The sequence below is a fragment of the Rhodnius prolixus genome, unplaced genomic scaffold, assembly GCF_049639745.1.
Source record: "Rhodnius prolixus isolate KJV_2025 unplaced genomic scaffold, Rpr scaffold_6, whole genome shotgun sequence".
Classification (NCBI taxonomy): Eukaryota; Metazoa; Arthropoda; class Insecta; order Hemiptera; family Reduviidae; genus Rhodnius; species Rhodnius prolixus.
In genome coordinates, this window is record NW_027411634.1 from 21643770 (window position 1) to 21668101 (window position 24332).

Sequence of the window (24332 nt, forward strand, 5' to 3'; positions counted from 1 at the left end):
AGCTGTCCTTTTATTTTATGAAGAGGTTTCAACAAGATATAAAGGAGTAAATTGTCTGAGTTAAGGTAAAAAAAAAGTTTAATTTGTAGCAACAAATTATAGTAAGACTTACAAACCTTTAACTGGCTGATAGTAACAATTCCCTCTAGAATGGTCTGTGATTGTACACAAGAGCTTTGGAATTGTCCTCCTCAATTCTGGTTTGTTGCACAGTACTGATTGCTTGAGTATACTCTACCAATCACACTGGTATCTCAACTAAGCCTCTAGTAAACTATTACTTGCCCATCTAAAGTGTTCACTTGAAAGGCTTCGCTTAATCTACGACATTCTTAGGATTGTAATCAAATTTATTATCTTTATTCTACATTCGCTGAATTATCTTTGAAATAATTAATAATTGGTATCATTTAGTAAATCTCTTTTAAAATAAAAACAAGTAATATGGCGAGTTTAACTGAGAGTATGGCCGCTATGATGGTAGCTGGCGCTAGTTTCGTATTTGCGTTTCATTAAAGAACCCTACTAGTTGCTTAAATAATCGTATTTCTAACTTGTATAAATAATAACATCTCCTTTCATTAAATAACAGGGAAGCTGTTACTTAACATTAATTTTTTTATTCAATTAAATACCAAATATAAATAAGTTTTGAAATAAATTAAGATCAGAGAATTAGTCTAGTAAGAAACGGCCATAATTGTTAATAAATAGGTACAAAAAAGCTAAATGATAAATTAATTGTAATGATCACAATGGCAGTGGACAAGAATGTTAAAATTGCCTGATGAAACAAGATATTTGGACCGTTTATTTTGAAAGTGGTGTAAGTCCATTTTTGAAAAAATGAGATATCATGTAATTCATGCTTAATTTTATGTAATTTTTTTATGTATAACTAGTCCGTGTTTAATTTCTTAATAAATTCCCATGTTTTGTAGAATTTAAAATTGGTCGGTAAATGAAATTGCATAATCATCGATTATGAAAATGGTGTAAGTCCAATTGACAGAGGTAGGCGGCTTAGCAGATGGTTGCCGATCAGTAGCCTGCTATTTTACATTTGTTTTATATATTAAGTGTCATATTACGTGTCAAAGGTTATCTTCAAAATCTTCAAAATGCGATTAAAAAACCGATAAGAAAAAAACACTAATGGAGAGCAGGTAAATTGGTTGCAAATATGTTGGTTGAGGTTTCTCAAAAGTGCACCATACACTATTTTATATAAAACATCGATGAAGGACAAAGAATTGAATGAATTATTTTTTTTAAAGAATCTGTTCAAACTGGACACAACCAACGAATAGGCAAGCCAAAACTCCGGACTCCCACGCTTTGCTTGTAGCAGCACTTATGGTGGCGAAGTCAAGATCTAGGCAGGCTAGAGTTATTCGACGTTCAGGTTGTTTTTTTCTACAAACGTTTGGTGTGGAGTTTTAGGAAATCAACTAATCGGCCCATACTTCTACAGAGAAAACTTAACTGGTGCAAGGTATCTAACTTTTTTTTAAGAGACATTTTGCCAGTTCTGCTTGAAGATGTTCCTCTACAACGTCGGCTAGATATGTATTTTCAACAACATGGTTGCCCGGCACATAATGCGAGAGTGGTTCGAGGTTACCTGGACAGAAATTTCCATGAAAAGTGCTTAGGGACTCATTTTCTCATCCAATGGCCACCTCGATCTCCGAATTTAACCGAAATGGATTATTTTTTTGTGGGGATACCTAAAAAAATAAAGTGTAAAGTATCCTTAATCCCTAGGCTTCAGTCTGAAACGTCGAATAACTCTAGCCTGCCTAGATCTTGACTTCGCCACCATAAGTGCTGCTACAAGCAAAGCGTGGGAGTCCAGAGTTTTGGCTTGCTTATCCGTTGGTTGTGTCCAGTTTGAACAGATTCTTTAAAAAAAAAATAACGTAATTTTGACAGTAAACTGAAATTTGTTTTTCATATTTTAAATTACCATAACTTTTGAAAAACCTAACCGATTTCAAAAAATGTTTTTTTTATTTAGGAGCTCAAATACTACAAAAATATGCAACAAAAAATATAACGTTCCATTTGAAAAACAAAAGTTGGATGCTGTATCTCGAGATACAAGGGTTTAAAAAAATGGGTCAATCACTGAAAATAAACTAGACTAAAAATGATTAAATACGTGTTTTTTATTTTTTCGAAATTTCCTGTCGTTTACAAAAAAAGTGGGTGGAGCATAATAACTCTGGTCACCCTGTATAATGATGACATGTAAATCAATGTTAAATCCAAAGAATTGCTATCTTGGACAGAAATGCTGTTCTTTTTACGCTATCCGTCTATTATAATACGATATTTCTGAAATCTAATTTACAGGTTTATGAAATCAATGGAGAATATCTTAAGTTAACCCATCTTTAAAGTATTTTATTGCTATCACCGCAACATCATAGCTATAATTAAGTTACATAGCATGGTTATAGGCTAAAAACTTATTTAGAAAAACAAAAAAAGAAGCGTAATACACAATACAATTAACTAATAGGATCTCAAGACTCCATTTGGAATATGTAACAATATGCGTTAAGCTCTTAGTGAGTTGGCACGTATTCAGTTTGTAAATATAAAAACTAATAGAAACAACGATATTAGATTATTTGTTTTCATCTACTTTTAGAAGTTATAATAATTCATAAACATATTATTTCCATTTCACAGAAAGTAAGAGGAGATAACAGTCATGTGTAGGTTACAGTTTTGTAATTATGTTTCATTTCCCAAGTCACAACATATGTCACAATAGTAGATACTTTTCTTTCCGTTATTTACAAGGCGAAGGAATCATTATATACTTGTTATCCTACACAACAAAGTATAAAGTTCGGCTGACAGTTTGGTGATATTATATAAAAAAAAAAAAGAAGGCAAGAAAACCCATGGGTTGTCACTTACAGGAGAGCGTGGGTTGATTGAAGGATTTTGAGGACGCCTTCAATCTATGACAGCATCTGGTCTCCTGATGACAAATGACTTTCTTTCTTATAGGAAGCTAAAAAAAAGGAAGAAGAAGAAAAGTTAGACTAAAAAATGGAGCTCGCCTACGAGATATCAGGATAATTACTTGCCCAAGTATGTTGTTGATTGTTTTCTTATTTATGACAAGAAAATTACCAATTACTTCAGAAAATTCATAATCACGCTAATAAATACGAGTATAATATACGTAAGACCTAATACAACGCACCTGCCCCATAATGCGCTGTCTTTGAAGCGTTATTTAGCCGCTAGAGGCACTCCAGTGCTCGAACAAGCGCCGTACTCGCCTCGATTTAGCACCCTGTGACTTTTTCCTGTTTCCGAAGATCAAGTCTGCCTTAAAAGGAACCCGGGTACAGCGAAAATCGGCGGAGCTCCTAAATGCTGTTACAAAAGAAGACTTCCAGCATTGCTTTGACCAATGGAAGAATAATTTTTAAAATAAAACTCTTTTTCACAAGCAGTCTGGTTATTTATTAGCCAGACCGAGGTGTGGCTGTTAAATAACGAGACTATTGCTGAAAAACATTTTATTTTAAATTTATACATATTTAGTTATTATCACCTTCAATATACAGCCCTCCCCTATCCCTACAACGCTCCATGCAAATTTACCATTGTTCGAAACAGTGCTGGAAGTCTTTTTCTGTGAGCTCCTGCATGACGCGTGCCGCTTTTTCTTTCACAGCTTCAACGGACTGAAATCGTGTTTCTTTTAATGCAGATTTGACTTTGGGGAACAGATAAAAGTCACATGGGGCCAGATCAGGCGAATAAGGCGGATGGCCTAAGACTGGCATGTTGTACTTGGCTAGAAACGTCTTGACAGATCGGCGCGTTGTCTTTATGGAAAACCCATGACTTGTTCTTCCACAAATCGGGTCTTTTTTTTCCTTACTCTTTCACGGAGTTGAGCAAGCACCTCACCGGTAGTAATGTTGATTAATTATAATCGATATTTTCATCCGTTTTGGACGTGGAAGGGCGACCTGGGCGGTCATCATCTCCGGCGTGTTTTCGGCCATCTTGGAAACGCTTGATCCACTCAAAAAACTAGCGCACGTGATAAACATTCATCTCCATAAACTTCTAATAAAAGATAAGTTTCAGAAGCGGTTTTACCCAGTTTCAAGTGAAATTTCACGACAATTCGTTGCTCTACTACATGTGTAGTATCATGTTTTCGGCAAAACGAAACTAACACCTCTTACATAAACGACGGTTCCAGTCAGACAGATTTCTCTACAAACAGGTGATCGCTACCAAAAGCACAACTGTCGGTCGTTAGGATTTGACGCATGCATAGTTCTTCTGTAGCAGCATCAGTCTCGTGATTTAATAGCCACACCTAGTATGCATAATAATTTACGCTACATTTATAATTAATAACAGAAACATCCGAGAAGGTAATTAATTAAATAATATAAATCATCATAGCAATAGACTTTTGCACGCTGGGGACGTAAAATTAATCTAATGTCAAAAGAACATTGTATTGAGATAATAAGAATTACTTCTATTTTAGATTTAATTACAACATTTAATTCTGGGAAATCAAATACAATCAAACAAATGCAAAACATTAATTAATTAGTTGCATGAAATTACAAAATTTAAATGTAACATTAATTTATCTTTTTTATCATATAAAAGAATAGAGAACACAGTGTGGCAACAAAAACATGTCTACTGGCTATTTAAAAGAAATAACAGGTTGGCAAGACTGGACTATAAAAAGAAATAAAGACCAGAAAGTGTTGTTTAGTGTAATTAGTTTTATTGAAAATCTTAACCAAAACTTGCAGTTCAAAAAGTTAAGTATAAGGGTTGATTTACACGTCAAAAAGGTAAAAAAAAAATCAACCTTTTGTCATTTAATACTTAACTTTTAAAATTTTAATTTTTTTTTTAAAGGAGATTAGTGATAAATAGGGAACGGATTCGTATTTACATATTTTTTTCTAGGCAATTCACAGACGTTTTTCAACTAGAAGTATTCATACTGACACTTTTTAAGCCGTTTGAGTCTACTTTTATTTCACATATTTCCACATATTTGGATGTTATCGCATATTTATACATATTTTATTAAAATAAATAAATATTTCTACATATTTAATCTAAATATGTACATATTTTTCATTTTGGGCATATTTTCATAATTGGGAGGTGGTTGACAGGAACTGTGAACCACAGACTGTAGGGCTGTGAATCACAGTGGGTACAATGGTTATTGTAATTTACACAGAATGCTGCTAAACAGTGACGGGCACTTGTTAGTTATTTGAAGTTGTCTGTTCTTTCAGCTCGTTCGTTGAAGTGTCCAATTCATTTCGTTCGGTCACTTAGTGTATTCTTTTCTGGGTGAAATGCCACGAACATCGGCCTCAAACAAACAACTGGTTGCTAAATATCTTCGCGAGTTTCCAGCAGAACTTTTTTCGAAGTGATGGAGACATTTTGTACTTCACAGCTTGTGACAAGCGCGTTTCTTGCTCTCAACTTTCCCAAGTCACCCAACATATTGCCACCGGATCGCACATAGAGAATAAAAACAGAAAGAAAGAGAGGACGTCCTATCAAGCCTTCCTTACATCTCCATCATCAAGTAAGTCTACTCTGAGTACAGTTCTGTGTCGGGCTTTGGTTAGAGCAGATATCCCTTTCCACAAACTTAAAAATCCTCATTTCAAAGGATTTTAGTCGTTACAAGTCCATCTTACGCCCAGATCGTCGTCACTTTACGTTACAACATTTGAAATTTCATGTGGTTGCAAACAATTTCGAAGAGTGAAGTTTTCAAAATTGAAAATTTAACACATCTTTTTATAAATAGTAAAAATGTTCTTTGTTGTATAAATCATTATAACTTGTAAAAACAAATTATTTTGTTCCTAATAAATTATTATAAATTGTAAAAATGTTCTTTTCTTGTATAAATAATTATAACCTGCCCCCCCCCCCAAATATCCATTTTACTTAAATATTCCAGAAAATATTTTAAGAAAATCACATATTTTCCACATAATTGACGAAAATAAATGCATATTTTAATTAAATATTTGGCATTTTTAAATACATAAAAATCCGTTCCTTAGTGATAAACGTTTAAGAGGGGACCTTACATACATGGGGCTAACTCCTAACAGCAGGTAGAGAAGAAAAATGTAGCTTTCATTAAAACTTTCTATCAGTAAGTGCCAGCCATTGTTTTTAATTAAAGTATTTTCACTACAAAGTGTACACAGATAAAAACAACAAGAGCGGATTTTATAAGAAACATTGATAAAAATGTTTTATTTTGTTCCAGTAATTAATAATTCTTTTTCTTGTTTTTCTTTCTATTTATTAATTTCCACCTCCGTTATCTACCTTTCTGAGCTCTTTCTTTAATTATTTCTTCTCTTTGCCCCAATTTATTTGTCTCTCTTTTGTACCGTTTAATATCTTAAGTATTGTTGGAACAAGTAACTATGTTGTCGACCCACATCTAATAGGATTTTTCGATCATTTATCTTTTCTGTTTCTCTTGTCTTTAATTTTCTCACAGAGTATAAGTTATATTTCACTTTTGTTTTACACTCCTCTCTTAACAAATCCCTGCTAATTGAACGCTACTCATTTCATCGTATTTATTATTTTATTATTATTTATTATTTCATTAAATGTATACATAAAATTCCTCTTACCAAAATATCAACTTTTCCTTCTTAAAATAAGCATTTATCCATGTTTTCTTTCTCTTAATTTTTCGTGTAAGGTAGTATTGCAATCGTGAAAACTTTCTATTGTATTTACAGTTTTGTTTAGAATAACATATTCTGAGGTTATATGAAAGAATAATTAATTATAGTGTTAATTATACCTAATCTTAATACATAAAAATAATTTTTGTTATTTTAACGTAGAGGATTAAATAAATTGAACAAGCAAGTAGAAGATAATGAATTACTTTTTAGACGCTATAATTACCCCTGCCGTTAAAATGTCACCTTCATTTTGATACTAACACCACTCTAGCGGAGTGCCGTGTAACTAGCCTCATTCAGTGATAACTAATTATTATTTTAATAAAAACATGCCCAATAGCATGATGAAGAATCTTAGATAGATAGTTTTTGTAACACAATGAGTACGGTATAACATCAAGCCATTGTAGGAGCCATCATCGTTGAAGGTTATGTGTATTCAATATGAAATTTGAGCTTGCAACCGCTTTAAGTTATTCAAGCAAACTTTGTGTTAATATTAAAAGGATTTTCAATTAAATTTTGTAATATTTAAAAAACTACTTACTTTTTAAATAAAATAAATAATAATAAGAATCATTACAAAAAAAAAATAGAAGAAATTAAGCTTGAAAACCTAAAAAAAAAAAAAAACTGGCTGTGCCATGGACACGGCCGTGTGTTGGACGTGAATACGTTTACGGAACGGGTTATATTTTTTATATAAAATATTTTTATTCATGTATTTAGGATGAAATCAAGGAAACAAATCGACGATCGAACACAATCTATGCCCATACAGTCCGTTGTCGATGTAGAAGCGATTTCATCATCCACTTGCATAATTTCAACCGCCCCAGCTGCAGATGTACTGACACCGTCGTTGATCCGCTCGGCCGCATTCATTCTTTTACGTTCCCGGCACAGCTTGACTCGGTCATATGGCGTTTTATTATTACCATTCGATTGTTCTTGAGAAGCCCTTTCCACACCGTATACGATCTCTGTATTTGGTTTTGGCTTTTCGACGCGTATAGGCCGACATTATATATTTTTGATAATATTTTTTTTATTCTAACACCTTATTATATTCACTGTCACTATTTTACACTAATGTTGTGTATACAATCGATAGATTGTGACGACAGCTGACGATTAAAACTGAATCGAACGTCGTAGCTTCTCCTAGTCAAAAGTTATACTAATTGCAAATCTCGATACGCAGTAAAATGATCTCAAAATGGCGGCGCTTCCCCCTTCACCGCGCGCGATGCGACACAGTCCTCGCTTATCGTAATGAATTCTTTGATCCTTTAGCTATCCAGTGGTCTAATTTAGTTATGGATTTAGACGATAGATTCGAAACTATAATGCCAAACTGTATCCCCCGATTTTGTTATCATTAGGGTTTTTGGATTGCCTCCATATAATAGCAAATTTGAAGACGTATTCAAGTCAAAATCATCATGAATTTTGATTGAAACGAGAAGAAATCGCCAATAATAGCAAGACCAATTTTGTAATAGCAAATTTTTTCCTTGAAATTTGTGGATTTGGTTGCATTAATCAGCATTATTACCCAGATTACTGTATTGATTAAACTGCCTCAATCTATTCAGGTTGGTAACAACAACGACCATTGAACTTAGGTTCACTATTGTAAAACACCAATATCTTGGATTTCTTAAAGTTTTATCAGTGATTCTAAGTTAATTGTTAAAAAAAATATTTTACATATCATAAGTGAGTTCAGCATTCAGCACAGTGGATTTAGTTGCTACAATTTTGTTAATTGAAGAGCTTGGTGCAAAAAGGAGTTATCTACATTTTTTTCAGAAAATGTGTTCAGTGGCGCCACCTATTGTATGTTCAATTCTACATCTTTTGGTGCATAAACGAGTCTTTATGCAGACTCGTTTATTATTACTTATTCTCTAACCTAGGTTAGATTTGGAGCAAAAATGAGTTTTCTATTGCAGATAACTTTCTTTTGCTCCAAACAGAAATGATGACGCAATCAATCAAACAAAAATATTTTTATTAGGTTTATTTAATGTTTATATTAGGTAGATATTATTATTTTTCTTTTTGACAGGCATAATAATACGAGGGTCGTTTGAAAAGTCTGTGCAAAGTCAGAGAGATAGCACCACTGGCGCGTATCGAGGTTATGTTTAGTTAGTAGCATCTCTTGGAAGAACACACACCAAGTTTCAGCCAGATCGGTCTATTTCTTTGTGTTTGGCATTCGTTTGAATCGAGGAAGTCGAGTGATTTTCAAAAAATGGACGAAAAAGAATTTCGTGTGTTGATTAAACACTACTTTATGAAAGGCAAAACGTCTCAGGAGACTAAAGAGAAGCTTGATAAACATTATGGTGACTCTGCACCTTCGATTAGAACAGTTCTAAGTGGTTTCAAAATTTTCGGAGTGGCCATATGGGCACAAGTGACGCTGAACGTTCTGGACGCCCTGTTGAGGTTACTACTCCAGAAATCATTGATAAAATCCATGATATGGTGATGGATGACAGAAGAGTGAAGGTGCGTGAGATTGCTAGTGCTGTGGGCATCTCGAATGAACGGGTACAAAATATTTTGCATCAACATTTGGACATGACAAAGCTATCCGCAAGATGGGTGCCGCGATTGCTCACGCTTGACCAAAAACGAAATCGTGTGAAGTGTTGCAAGGACGGTTTGCAGCTGTTCCAGAAGAATCCGCAGGACTTTAAGCGTCGTTTCGTCACTGTGGATGAAACATGGATACATCACTACACTCCTGAGACCAAAGAACAATCTAAACAATGGGTTACCAAGGGGGAATCTGCGCCAAAAAAGGCGAACACCGTTCCTTCGGCCGGAAAGATTATGGCGACTGTCTTTTGGGATTCGCAAGGAATAATCCTCATCGACTATCTGGAAAAGGGTAAAACTATTACAGGTGCATATTATTCATCGTTATTGGACCGTTTGAAAACCGAGCTGCAAGAAAAACGCCCATGATTGGCCCACAAAAAAGTCCTTTTCCATCACGACAACGCACCAGCTCACACCTCAGCAGTTGTGGTCGCAAAATTAATGGAAATAGGGTTCCAACTCGTTTCACATCCCCCCTATTCTCCAGACTTGGCTCCCTCGGACTACTATTTGTTCCCCAATATGAAGAAATGGCTGGCGGGAAAAAGATTTTATTCAAACGAGGAGGTGATTGCAGAAACGGATGGCTATTTTTCAGACTTGGACAAATCCTATTATTCGGAAGGGATCAACAAACTAGAGCAGCGTTGGACGAAGTGTATAAGCCTAAAAGGAGTCTATGTTGAAAAATAAAAAAGGTTTACCCCAAAAAATTAAGTAGTTTTTATTTTTGCACGGACTTTTCAAACGACCCTCGTATATCTAACATTCGCTTCCAAAAGACACAAAATGCCACTTAAAAGCTCAAAAACAAGAAATCTGTTGACTAAAGTACTTAATATGTACTCAAGTTTTACTCAAAATTATGATTTTGGTGCAAAAAAAGAGTTTTAGCAGCAAAATAACTTTTGCTTATAGCAAGCTTAAAAAATGCCCTAGAAAGTTGCAAATTGAGCCCCAAATGGCCCCATCACAATATATTAACTAATCCTTACAGCAGACACAACATAAGGAATACATCTTAAAGCATATTTAGTTTTTTGTCCCTACTGAAAATTTTAAAAAAACTGTAGATAACTCCTTTTTGCACCAAGCTCTTCAATTACAAATAGAGAAATTCTTAAGCGAGGTGCTTATATCGAATTTTTGGTCACTTTATCCTTTAACCTGATTGAAACAGAATTGCTATATTTTAAGAGAGGGCACAAGAAGACGCATACCAAATTAGAGTAATGATAAATTTTTGAAAAGTTTTTTTTTACTTTTCGAAACTATAATTAGTAGGATTAATTTTTGATAAAGTCAAAACAGTCATAATCCTTCTTTTTTTTAAGGATCATCATGAAAGCAGTTCTCACTTTTCTCATCTGCTTTCATCACCACTCTTCTTATCATTATGTCTCACTCCAATCTCTCTCTGGACCCTTTGAACTGAAAATAAGGTTCGTTTGCTGCTATTTAAATACTTACTCTCGTCTCTCTTTTATGATGAAAAGAAGACATCCTGGTTGAATGCCAACAGTGTGCCTTTCCAACTTCTACCTAAAAAGAGAAAACCAAGTTAAAAATATAATTTTCTTTGTTTCTTTAGATTAAACAATTTTTTTTTTAAAGCCACTGCCTCGCTTATTAGCTGTTTAATTAAAATTAAACATTGTTTTGTTATTCACTTACATTTTGAAAGTTACTTACTAACAATTTTCTCTAATTGGACGGCATTATAACCTTTTTATAACCTTTTCTTTCACAAACTTTTTCATTATTACTTAAATAGAATTAAATAATCGTACGATTTTTTTTGTTTTGTTTTTTTTTTTCACACATATCTATAAATTCATTCTTCAAGGGGTGCGTTCCACTAAGCGCTCACAACTAGCGCGGTCGTAGTGGCCGTGGCGAAAACGTCACTAATGGCGTCATTATTTTCGCTCACGCGAAGCTCACAACGCCCCCCATCTTAAGAGCTGGGTCGAAGTGGGCGTTCAGAAATTTGGCGCAATTTTTAAAAGAAAAGATGGCGACCGAAAAAATTATATCAGGTAAATGAAAGTGTTATCTCATGTAAATAATTGAATGTGTTTCTCGAAAGTCTAAAAAAAATAATAAAATGAAAAATTACTTATCCCTTTACGTACTAAATCACTGGATAACGACCAATTACGCTTTGATGGCCTAAGTTTTCGCTTTTCACCATTGCGATTTTGTAAAATTGCATTCCACTCTTCGTCGGAACTAGATGAAGAACTTTCTAAAGCATTATTACGTTGCATTAATAAATATCCTACTGTTGCCACAAAAGACATTTTAATTTTATTTAAACGTAAATTTTAGAAATACTTCACGAAAATGTAATATAAAAATTGAATTATATAAATATTTTTAATATAAGTCAACTTTACCAATAATTAATAAAGTTTATTATAACTGCATATAAACGGGGTTAAAATTAAAAAAACAACCTCTTCAAGCTTCTGACTTATTTTCGAGGTCGCCATTTGTAATGTTTACATGGACGGTTAAAACGCCCCATAGTCCATTCCACTTGAGTTTTCGATTGTAACGCTCGTAAGCAAGTGGAACGGGCAAAACCGCGGTCGTGAGCGTGATAGTTGTGAGCGCTTAGTGGAACGCACCCAAGGTTGACCATAAATGCCAGTATTTTTGTAACGTTAAGTTAATACATTCAATTGTTCTTGCGAGTAAATGCAATAATTTAAATTTTATTTCAAAGAAAATTCACACCGGTTAATCATTTTCTTTTAACCAAAGAAACTGGGTTATTGAAATTAGGATGAACAAGATTATGGAATAATCCAATTCATAATTTCATTTTAAACCGGAAAAAGTTCTAAATCAACTTATTAATTTTTTTGTAATTAAAATCTTCTAAGTTGGATGACACTGAAAATAGAAAGATTGTGAAGACCGTGTAAGTCCATTTTTAGTTCAGAATTTAGAAAATAATAATAATGACCTTATTTTAGACGTGGCAAAGAAATTTAAGTAGAAAAACTTGCTGTCGTAATTGAAAAAATCAAGTCCCGCTAATTCTCTGGCCAAGATGTGCCGTAGATTCTTTAAATGAGAAGATTAGCTATCAGTAGAAGCGAACGTAGCATCAGAAGACAGCAAAATTCGATGTTGAATGCAAAAAAAAAGCAAGAGAAAAGTTAGTCGAAAACAAAAAAATGTTCGCAAAACAGTCTAAAATTCAACTGAGCAGATCTGCCGGATACAAATTAGACTAGCGATCTACGAGGTCTGTAAATTAAGTAATGAGACTGATTTTTTTAATTTTTTTTATTCAAAAAGAATTACAATTCTATATTGTCACCTTGAAAATAACTTCCTTCTGAAGCCACACAGCGCTGGAGACGTTTCTTCCACTCCTCATAGCAGTGTTCGAACTCCGATACTGGAATAGCCTATAGCTGGTCGGTTACAGCCGTTTTTGAATTTTTTGGATTCAATTGAAAATGACCCCCCGTTTTCTGGAACGTGTCCATTACTGGTGACGAGTCTTGGGTGTTTGAGTACGACCCAGAAACCAAGCGCCAGAGCATGGAGTGGCACACTTCAACCTCTCCAAGGCCCAAAAAAAAAAGCAAGGATGGCGAAGTCAAATATCAAAAATGCATGCTGATTTGTTTTTTCGATATCCACGGAATCGTCCACAAAGAGTTTCTACCTCAAGGTCAAACGGTCAATCAACACTTTTACCGAGAGGTTCTTCGAAAAACTTGGAAAAAGGGTCATTCGTGTGAGACCAAACATCAAGAACAAGTGGGGTGTTGCATCACGATAATGCTCCTTGTCACACAGCAATTTCAATAAACCAGAGTTTTTGGCCAGTAAAAACATTCCTGTGGCTCCTCAGCCTCCTTATTCGCCTGACTTGAGTCCTTGTGACTTTTTGCTCTTCCCGAAGTTGAAAAATCACCTTAAGGGAATTTATTTTGGGACAGTCGAAAACATTCAAACGGCTGTAACTGACCAGCTGAAGGCTATTCCAGTATCGGAGTTCGAGCACTGCTATGAGGAGTGGAAGAAACGTCTCCAGCGCTGTATGGCTTCATAAGGAAGTTATTTTGAAGGTGACAATATGGAATTGTAATTCTTTTTGAATAAAAAAATTTAAAAAAATCAGTCTCATTACTTAATTTACAGACCTCGTATGCTCAGTAGTACACTAGGCGCCACGGTAGCCGAGCGGTTAGAGGCGAGAACTGTAAAGCTAATATGTACTGTGGTACTGGGTTCGATTCCCGGTCTAGGTCTTGCGATTTTATTTAATGGTTAACAAAAGGAATTCGCAGTAAAGTATGTTTGCTAGTTGCCTCCGTCCACGATACCTAGCTGGTAGATTGAGGTAAAGCCCGCCTGAAAAAATAGGCAATTACTTTACAGTCTAAAATTGGACTAAACTAAGATTAATATCGTTCTTCAAACAGTCGTAACGCCTGCACTTATATGGTGTCATAAATAAGCAAAAGTCTAAAACAGAATCCGTACTAGAAAACAGTCCTCGCCAGTAATTTACTTCTTGTCTTGCCTTGAAACTTTATATTTTCATGAAGACACTCTATAGAGTGATAATTGCTGTATGGCAGTTACCCATCCTTATTTTTCATTTCATTTTATGTTGATAATGTCATTGAAATAATAACTTAGATGAATCAGCTTGTAAAGATTTGATAACTGAACATACTAGTTCTGTAAAAGTTTTGCAACAAATCTTCTCACATTCTATTATTCCTCATTATTTTCAAATCTTCAATTTTGAGATATCCCTTCACTTAACATGTCCGTCATAGTCTTTGTTCTTACTGCGATGGATTGAAGGTTTATTATATGGATATGAGGTTGAAACTAAGACTCAATCGTTCCAGAGGAGGCATTCTGAATCGCTGAGAACGAGAATTGCGGTCAAATATGAAAAGACGTCTACGTCGTATATGAAAAGCAAAGAACTGTTCGTATTTCTATTCGAGCAGAACATAATCTTTAGCGAAGCGGAAGCAAAAGACGCAGTTTACCAATCCTGTGTACATATATAAAGCTCATATTCAGGTAAACAAAATGAGTTTAGATAATGGCTCTTCAGCTGTAGCAGCAGCAGCAGCAGCGGCGGTGTTCTTCGATTTTAGCGGCAGATTGCACCATGAGATCTTGAGTTCAAAATTGAACGGTCAATAAGGAATATTACTTAAGATTTCGACGCCGTTTGCGTGTAGCAATAATAGCAATAATAATAATAAGGGAAGGGATTAGCTATATCAGTCAGCGTATTGGATTCCCACGCGGAGGTCCCGGGTTCGAATCCAGCTGCTGACCCTTAGATTTTCTCTTCCTAGGAGCTTCTTACAGCTCACTGTGATGGACAGTGTTGTCTGTAACGAGAGAACAATGTCCGGAGGCCGGCAGCGCACTGAAAAAAGCTCCGGGCGCCAATAACCTTAGATGTTGACGCGCCTTAAAACATAAATAATAATAAAGTACGCCCGGTTTTGTGGCGAAAGAATTCATGACTTTTGCACCACGATAATGCACCTACTCACACTTATTGCTTGTTCTTATTGGGAATTTATTAACTAAATAAATTCCGAAAAACCTATTCTGATACTTTACCGTATGCCGCCATTTTCTAGTTTAGTAGATACAAATGAAACTACATTGAAATGTAGGTACCCAAATGTAAAATCATCCAAATAGTTAGGTAACAGCGATGACATCAACAAGTGGGTAATATAACCTGAGCGGCCACTGAGCTGCTTTACTCCAACTAATACGCCACAATGTTTCACTAAAACCTTACGAGAGGTAATCTCAAGATTAGTATCATCTGCCTTCTGCCATTTATTGCCTGTTATAATTTATCACATTGATTCTTGTCTTTGTATTGTTACTGCGAGCATTTAAATGCACTTTCTTTCTTTTTTTTAATTTTGTTGGGATTTTTTATGCATAAAGTAGTAATTTACGTCCAGCTGCCGAATAGGTGTCGTGTACGGGGGCGACTAGCAAACATACTTTACTGTAAATTTCTTTTATTAACCATAAAATAAAATCCAAGGCCTAAAGACCGGGAATCGAACCCAGTGCCACAATACATATTAGCTTTATAGTTCTCGCCTCTAACCGCTCGGCTACCGTGGCGCCAGGTGTTCAAACAAGGAAGTTTTATAACATATTTTTACCCATTTAACTGTATTTAAATTTAGCCCCTGATGGCTCATATGGTACCACGAGTATGTATATAAAGGGAAAAAACATTGCCACGGAAAGAAGCGCTACTTCTGCCCAAATTTCTTCAAAATTCAGTTCCTCCTCTTAACTTTTACTTTTGATTTTAATTTCTTACAATTGACAGGAATTAAATTGAAAAAAGACTCTTTAAATTTTATAATCCTTTACTCAAAGTATGAGTGCATCGTTTCCTGCACTAACTCTGGCTCAAAACACCACGTAAAACCTGCCCTCAACTAATGTGACATTAAAAAAAAAATCGTTATCCCAAATAAATGTCGTTCGAAAGGCCATTGGATTGTTGGCCTAGGTGTAAGACCCTAATTCCAGGAATGGTTTCTCGTTAGGCTCAAGAAAACCCAGACAGAGCTAGTTATAAGTAAAGTAATCGCCTATTTTTTCAGGCGGGGCTTAATGTCCAACTACCAAATTAGGTGTCGTGGACGGAGGCGACTAGCAAACTTACTTTACTATAAATTTCTTTTATTAACCATTAAATAAAATCCAAGGCCTACAGACCGGGAATCGAACCCAGTACCACAATACATATTAGCTTCGCAGATCTCGCCTCTAACCACTCGGCTACCGTAGCGCCCCAGATCTAGTTATAATACATTCGTGCTGATAAAATTGTCAGAGAAGGCTTACAAAATATCCAGGCAACTCTACTGATTATCAAGTCCTTTTTAGTTAGATTTGGATTCTCTTGATATCCTGATAGTACATTTTGTCTGGTCTTGGGCATGCAGAATTTCAAAGTAAAGAGTTTAGCAGTCTGCTCGGTCTGGAAGATTTCCGATGAAATTCTCAGATGATATCAGCCATTATCGGCAAAGCAAAATGCCACAGTAGTGCAGTAGTGTGCAACAAAGCGTGGATGCACCACGAAAAAAAATCATTGCAAAGGCTCTTTCGGCAATAATTCTTTCATTTAGTGACTGCAAGCCGAAGGTTTTATCCACGCTAAATCCGTAGACATCCCAAAGCTCTCTGTATCTATTCTACATTAATGCAGTGGAAGTGGGGTGCAGTTAATTGCAGATACATTTTCAATCAATCATGAACATAAAGGTTATTTTAAACTTTAGATCTATACACATAAAAATAGAGCATTAACTATTCCAAGAAGCTAGTGTCCTAAAATCTAGGCGTCAGTTCTGCGATGAGAATACTTTAAAATTGTTTTACGATTCAGTCTTTTAGATATTTTTTAATCTCAACTATTCTAAACTAAATACCAAACTAAGCGTGTAGCAATGAGCAATAAGGCGGTAGTTAAAAAAATATTTTAAAATATCTTCGTCCGGAGATAAAATTTAGAAGTTTTACCCCCGAAAAATATATTAATTTTCAAAACAGCCGTTTATTTGTTAGCTTATGATTGAAATATTCGAGTTAATGACTAATCCATTGTAATTTCTAATAGAACTTTCTCTGAATTATTAAACAATAAATCACAAGTTCCTTAAGTTCACGTTAAGCTTTAATTTATAAGCTGTCTCAGCCATTTTGAACTACAAACTAAAGTTTATGTTGTCACTACAAGGAATGTTGTACGCCATATTTCTTGTGTGTTAGAATTCAATGTGAACATATTATTTCTTTCATAAACACATAAATATTTTGAATGAATTATAGAGTTATTTATGTTTCAGTACGGTTATTATCATTTGTATATTGTATTCCAAAGAAGTAAAGACAGAATAAGGAGTTCTTTCATCAACATTATATTCTATGTACGAGCAACAGATAAAATACAGCTGAAGAAAAAATAGTATTAATTCATATCAAAGAATTTAATATTTAGGCCTTATATTTTGTTGATTCCTTGACATTATTGAACGATAATTATAGAGAAGGCAATGTTGGACACCATTATTATTTACTAAACTATTGATTAGGGCCCATTTTTAGGGTTTAACAACTTAAATCTATGTAATTACAATTAAAGATTAAAACTTTTTGAATGTTTTAACATTTTCCCTTTTCTACATTTAATTACAATTTGCAATTTTTTAACAAAAAATCAATGCCACACAAATCGACCACATATAATTAATTTTATAAATTGATATAGTATCAACAAAGAAATGTTTACCGTGAATACGTCTTTAAATTTGCTATCATATGGAGGCAATCAAAAAACCTAATGATAACAAAATCGGGGGATACAGTTTGGCATTATAGTTTCGAATCTATCGTCTACATCCAAAATTAAATTAGACCACTGGATGGCTAAAGGATCAAAGAATTCATTACGAAAACCGAAAATTGGGACGCATCGCACGCAGTGGAGGGGGAAGCGCCGACATTTTGATATCATTTTGCTGAGTATCGAGATTTGCAATTAGTATAACTTTTGACTCGGAGAAGCTAAGATGTTCGTTGCACAAAATATCTCGTTTTCTGCTCGATTGATTTTTACTAAAATTTACACGATTATAGACAATAGTAGTCTCCATATACAAGTAAAATATAAACAAAATCTATCGAGTAGTTTTGGAGACATTTGAAGTTAAAATTTTCACTTTATAGAACGGAATCAAACTTTATCACTAAATATCTCGTTTTCTGCACAATAGATTTTTACTAAAACTTACACGATTATAGACAATAGTAGTCTCCATACACAACTAAAATATAAACAAAATCTATCAAATAGTTTTGGAGATATTTGAAGTTAAAGTTTTCACTTTACAGAACGGAATCAAACTTTAACACTAAATATCTCGTTTTCTGCTGGATAGATTTTTACTAAAACTTACACGATTATAGACAATAGTAGTCTACAGATACTAGGAAAATATAAACAAAATCTATCAAGTAGTTTTCGAGATATTTGAAGTTAAAGTTTTCACTTTATACTACGGAAACTAAATTTAACCCTAAATATCTCGTTTCCTGCTCGATTGATTTTTACTAAAATTCACACGATTATAGACAATAGTAGTCTCCATATACAAGTAAAATATAAACAAAATCTATCGAGTAGTTTTGGAGACATTTGAAGTTAAAATTTTCACTTTATAGAACGGAATCAAACTTTAACACCAAATATCGAGTAGTTTTCGAGATATTTGAAGTTAAAGTTTTCACTTTATAGTACGGAAACTAACTTTAACCCTAAATATCTCGTTTTCTGCTCGATAGATTGTTACTAAAATTTACATGATTATAGACAATAGTAGTCTCCATACACAACTAAAATATAAACAAAATCTATCAAATAGTTTTGGAGATATTTGAAGTTAAACTTTTCACTTTACAGAACGGAATCAAACTTTAACACCAAATATCGAGTAGTTTTCGAGATATTTGAAGTTAAAGTTTTCACTTTATAGTACGGAAACTAACTTTAACCCTAAATATCTCGTTTTCTGCTCGATAGATTTTTACTAAAATTTACACGATTATAGACAATAGTAGTCTCCATACACAACTAAAATATAAACAAAATCTATCAAATAGTTTTGGAGATATTTGAAGTTAATGTTTTCACTTTACAGAACGGAATCAAACTTTAACACTAAATATCTCGTTTTCTGCTGGATAGATTTTTACTAAAACACACACCACTATAGACAATAGTAGTCTCCATATACAAGTAAAATATAAACAAAATCTATTGAGTAGTTTTCGAGATATTTGAAGTTAAAGTTTTCACTTTATATTACGGAATCAAACTTTAACCCTAAATATCTCGTTTTCTGCTGGATAGATTTTTACTAAAACTTACACGATTATAGACAATAGTAGTCTCCATATACAAGTAAAATATAAACAAAATCTAGGGAATAGTTTTCGTGATATTTGTAGTTAAAATGTTCACTTTATAAAACGGAATCAAACTTTATCACTAAATATCTCGCTTTCTGCACAATAGATTTTTACTAAAACTTACACGATTATAGACACTAGTAGTCTGCAGATACAAGGAAAATATAAACAAAATCTATCGAGTAGTTTTCGAGATATTTGAAGTTAAAGTTTTCACTTTATAGTACGGAAACTAAATTTAACCCTAAATATCTCGTTTCCTGCTCGATTGATTTTTACTAAAATTCACACGATTATAGACAATAGTAGTCTCCATACACAACTAAAATATAAACAAAATCTATCAAATAGTTTTGGAGATATTTGAAGTTAATATGTTCACTTTATAGAACGGAATCAAACTTTAACACTAAAAAGTAAAAGTAAAGTAATCGCCTATTTTTTCAGGCGGGGCTTAACGTCCAACTACCATTTACTAGGTGTCGTGGACGGAGGCGAATAGCAAACGTACTTTTACTATTTCTCATTTAACCATTAAATAAAATCCAAGGCCAAGACTGGGAATCGAACCCAGTACCACAATGCATATTAGCTTTGCAGGTATCGCCTCTTAACCCGCTCGGCTACCGTGGCGCCTCAAACTTTAACACTAAATATCTCGTTTTGGGCTCGATAGATTATTATTAAGTTTTAATCGTCAGCTGTCGTCAGAATAAGGTGTTAGAATAACAAATATTATTAAATATATATAATGTCGGCCTATACGCGTCGAAAAGCCAAAACCAAATACAGAGATCGTATACAGTTGGAAAGGGCTTCTCAAGAACAATCGAATGGTAATAATAAAACACCATATGACCGAGTCAAGCTGTGCCGGGAACGTAAAACAATGAATGCGGCCGAACGGATCAACGACGGTGTCCAGTACATCTGCAGCTGGGGCCGGTTGAAATTATGCAAGAGGATGATGAAATCGCTTCTACATCGACAACGGACTGTATAGGCATAGATTGTGTTCGATCGTCGATTTATTTCCTTTATTTCATCCTAAATACATAAATAAAAATATTTTATACAAAAAATATAACCCGTTACGTAAACGTATTCACATACAACACACGGCCGTATCCATGACACGGCCACAGTTTTTTTTTCACGGAATTGTTTATCGGAGATAATAAATAAATAATATTTAATGATTTTATTAAAATTGTAACATTATTTACAGTTATTACTACGTCAAGTGGGTGGAGGGGGGTCCAATTAAATTTATACTATAATGTGCAGCGTAGATTGCAGACATTAATTGCACAATAAAATTGGAATGATTTCAAAACATATGTGGCCTACAGGAATTTAGAAAATCTGGATAACGTAGAAAATATAAATTTTTTTCTAATTTTTAAATAAGAATTGAAATCAGAAATGGTGGTTAATAAATTGAAATTAAGTTTATAAAAAAAAAGTAGCAATATAAATTGAAGAATTTAATTAATTTTCATTATATCCAGGTGGCGTAGAAATAAAACTCTTACCATTATTAAAGTGAATTCCAGTGTAACAGACTGACTGGAGTGGGTTCTTTTTTTTAGGTGGCCGGAGGCGAAAGAAATGTTAGGTATTAGGTAGGCTGTGCCTGGAGAGGAGGATCCGCCCAGTCATCGAAATCAAACATCTACCATTGGCCAAATGTTTTGAAACTATTCAAGAAAAACTTTACCAATAATTTAATTTTCATCTGAGGCCCGCCCACTGTACGACTGGAACAGAATCCTATCAGGGAACAAGTGATAAATTTCCAGTCTATTTTGCTATTAGAGTATAGCCGCCATCCTTTACTTTCATCGTTTCATGTTATACGTTTTCTGGTGCAAAGGTATTCTAACTTTGATTAAAAATTCTCTAATAATAATCTGATATATTAATCTTACCTTTTTAATTTTCTGATATATCCAGTTTTAAAAAGTACAGTTAATTCTGCCAGTATATCAAGTTAATTAAAAAAAATCGAATGATTTTACGAATCACAAATTCTTTTTTGTTACCCTTACAAAATTAAAATTTTTATTAATTACTTCCCCTCTCAGCCAAATCAATTGATTACACAAGTCTTTCCTATTAGCTTTTAAATTAGTATTTGCAATACTAAGGAATTAAATAAGTCTTCTTTTTTTAATCAATAGATAGATAGGCAATATTCTGTATTTAGTGCATTTATACACATTACAGGGGTTACCTAATAGATTAATTCACAGAAGTTGAAATAGTAAACATAATAACAGTACTGGCAACTTAAATAAAAATGAATAATAAAAATACTAGCAATAAAAGAAATCAATAATTTTCACAAGAACGAATAAAAATAAAATGAAATAAATCGAAAACAAACATTGTAATTGAAAATATTCTCAATACATTAATAATACTTAAACTTAAAAATAAACAACCTTTTATTAATACATTTTTATTACTTTTTAAGAATTTTAATCATGTTAAAAATATGCTTCTAACACTTAATTACTTTCTCTTGCCTCTATTTATGTAATACAAATTTTCTTGTAAATTTTATGTGCTATAAAAACTCTAAAACAATAATAATTGTTCAGTAGCAGTTGGCAGTTCTACCAACCAAATTCCGTCGTATTTAGAATTTTCGTTACTTATTTAATTTCTATAAATATCCTAATGATTAAAAAATTTAAAAGTGCTTGCTTAAGAGCAAGAACAAACTATCCCAAAACAGGAAAATCACAAAATACCAGTAGTCTTGAAGACTTTGGAAGCGAAACAAGAAGAACGAAGCCAAAAAAACATGAAGATGTGATTCCGTTTTTATTAGCGATGAACGCTGAAAAACCGAGGAGTTAAATTAAAACAAGAACTTGTGACAATCTTAATTTCGAACATTTAAAACGTTTTTCTGTTGAGAGTTGAGGAAATATTGTTACAGTTTTTAAATTAGAACTGTTGGTTTAATTGGATGAAATAAGTAACCCATAATCCCATTTTAATCTACATCAGGTTTTTCTGTTCTCACGTGAATTCAAATATGTACTTCTTATTTAAACAAAAAGACTATTATAATTTTTTTCTTTAATCCTCTTTGTATTAAATAATTCTTTTATCTCCATTTATTTTTCAGTTGAAATTAATTTTGCAAAAAAAATCTCTGTGTGAAAAGTGACATATGCAAGATTTATATTTCTTGTTGGGCTGTTATTGCTTATGTTGGGCTGTTATTGCTTAAAGTCTGAGATTAACAAGCATCTACTTGTTTACAAAAGTGTATATATTCAATTGTTATAGTGTTCTTGCCTGATACAAGTGTTTCTTTTTGTAATGTTTTATTTTTAAAATCAATTAATTTAATTTTTATATTTAGACATACCTGCACCTACTTATCAGTCTAAATTTTTCGACAAATATTCTCTAATGAATAAAAACGTTTCATTGGAAATTTTTTTGCTTTTTAGAACTATTATTACTATAATTTTACGAAGTCTGAAACTAATGATAAGTTATGTTCAAGAAAGGCAAAGATATAACTTATTTAAAAATAGTACCTACCAGCAGTTTTAATGCGGAAATGGGTATGTCCTGAACATGCACCTGCCCGAATTCTGTTGTTTGATTGGTAGACCATCTTTGATGCTTATAATCCAACGAACGACCACTTAACACATTGGGCACAATAAAGCCTTAATTATTTTGTATAAGCTGAAGGTAAAAGAAGTTTAATGGTTACTTTCTAAAGCTGGTTTTACGACCAATTAACTGGACATTTGTTCTGAAGTATAAAGTGAACCTAACTTACTTTACTACATATAAGATAAAAACAAAAGTCAAGTTCTAAAATCAAAACCAGTACCACAATAAATCTCTTAGCTTTGCGGCATTACATGATAACTGTTCATTATTTATTTGAAGTTTTACCTCTGAATTCCTAGCACAAGCGAGAAATAATCTTAACCTTAATCGGTCAAAGATGGCCGCTATTGGCAACTCGACGAACTGAATGATTGTGGTAACAATGTACTTAGCAGTGTTGCACTTATCCAACTGTACGATATTTTTTCATGGAACCTTCAGACTTGCTTTACAACGCAATTACTAAACTTTATTATCTTTCACAAATTCATCTTCCGTTTAAAATCTTCAAATTTAGAAGCTTAATATTTCCTCCCACAAAAGATATGAAATGCAATGCAGTTAATACCTCTGCATATTATTAATTTAAATACTAAATCAACTTAATACCCATTTCAGGCTTGCTTTAAGTTCGAATATCGATTAGGTTTTTAGACGTTGGCGGATAGAATTCTCTGTTTTCTTTAAATTTCTGATATTAATACCTTAAATAAAATGCAAGGCCACGGGAATCGAACTCAGTACCATTCTCAGTAGCCATTAGCCTCTTTACAATGTAATAAGTAAATTCTAAAGTAAGAAGTAAAAATGTAACACATTTTCAAAAGTTAGTAGATCTCATTTCACAGCTGTTGTAATACTATTTTAATTTACGGACAATATTCTTGCATAAAAATATTCTTTTCTTTTTGAGATGGGGCGCTGAATAAGAAAATGTTTTTTTATCGATTGCTTTTTCTAGAAGGAAATGTGCGAGATGTTGGGGATACAGTGATATGATACGTGTCATTAAATTCTCATCATTTTTCTTATATGCAAGGCACTGGATAAATATTTCCATTTTATTCATATAAGTTTTATTTTTATACTTTTACATTATTATACTTCAACATTTCTACTTTATTTTTATTCTGCTGTAGGATAAAGAGACTTCAATTCAATTCATAAGGGAAAAAGAGTTTTTATAGTTTTTTTTTCTGTAATTCAACCTACTCACATGATCACATCCTGAGGAAGACAATAAATTTGTCGAAACTTTGGCATAATTTTGACCGA

At 33.4% G+C, this 24332-nt stretch overlaps 1 protein-coding gene and 1 long non-coding RNA gene across 8 annotated transcripts in view; one reads left to right on the forward strand and one right to left on the reverse strand.

Moving 5' to 3' along the window:
* Positions 1 to 24332, forward strand: part of Ca-alpha1T (Ca[2+]-channel protein alpha[[1]] subunit T) — a 673619-nt gene that overhangs the window by 363649 nt on the left and 285638 nt on the right. The window lies entirely within an intron of this gene.
* LOC141460532 (uncharacterized) overlaps positions 2162 to 24332 on the reverse strand; it is a 113830-nt gene continuing 91659 nt past the window's right edge. Inside the window, exons 2-3 of the long non-coding RNA XR_012462121.1 lie at positions 10857 to 10928; positions 2162 to 3031 (exon numbers count right to left, since the gene is read on the reverse strand). This is a non-coding gene — a long non-coding RNA (uncharacterized lncRNA). The remainder of the gene's footprint in view (positions 3032 to 10856; positions 10929 to 24332) is intronic.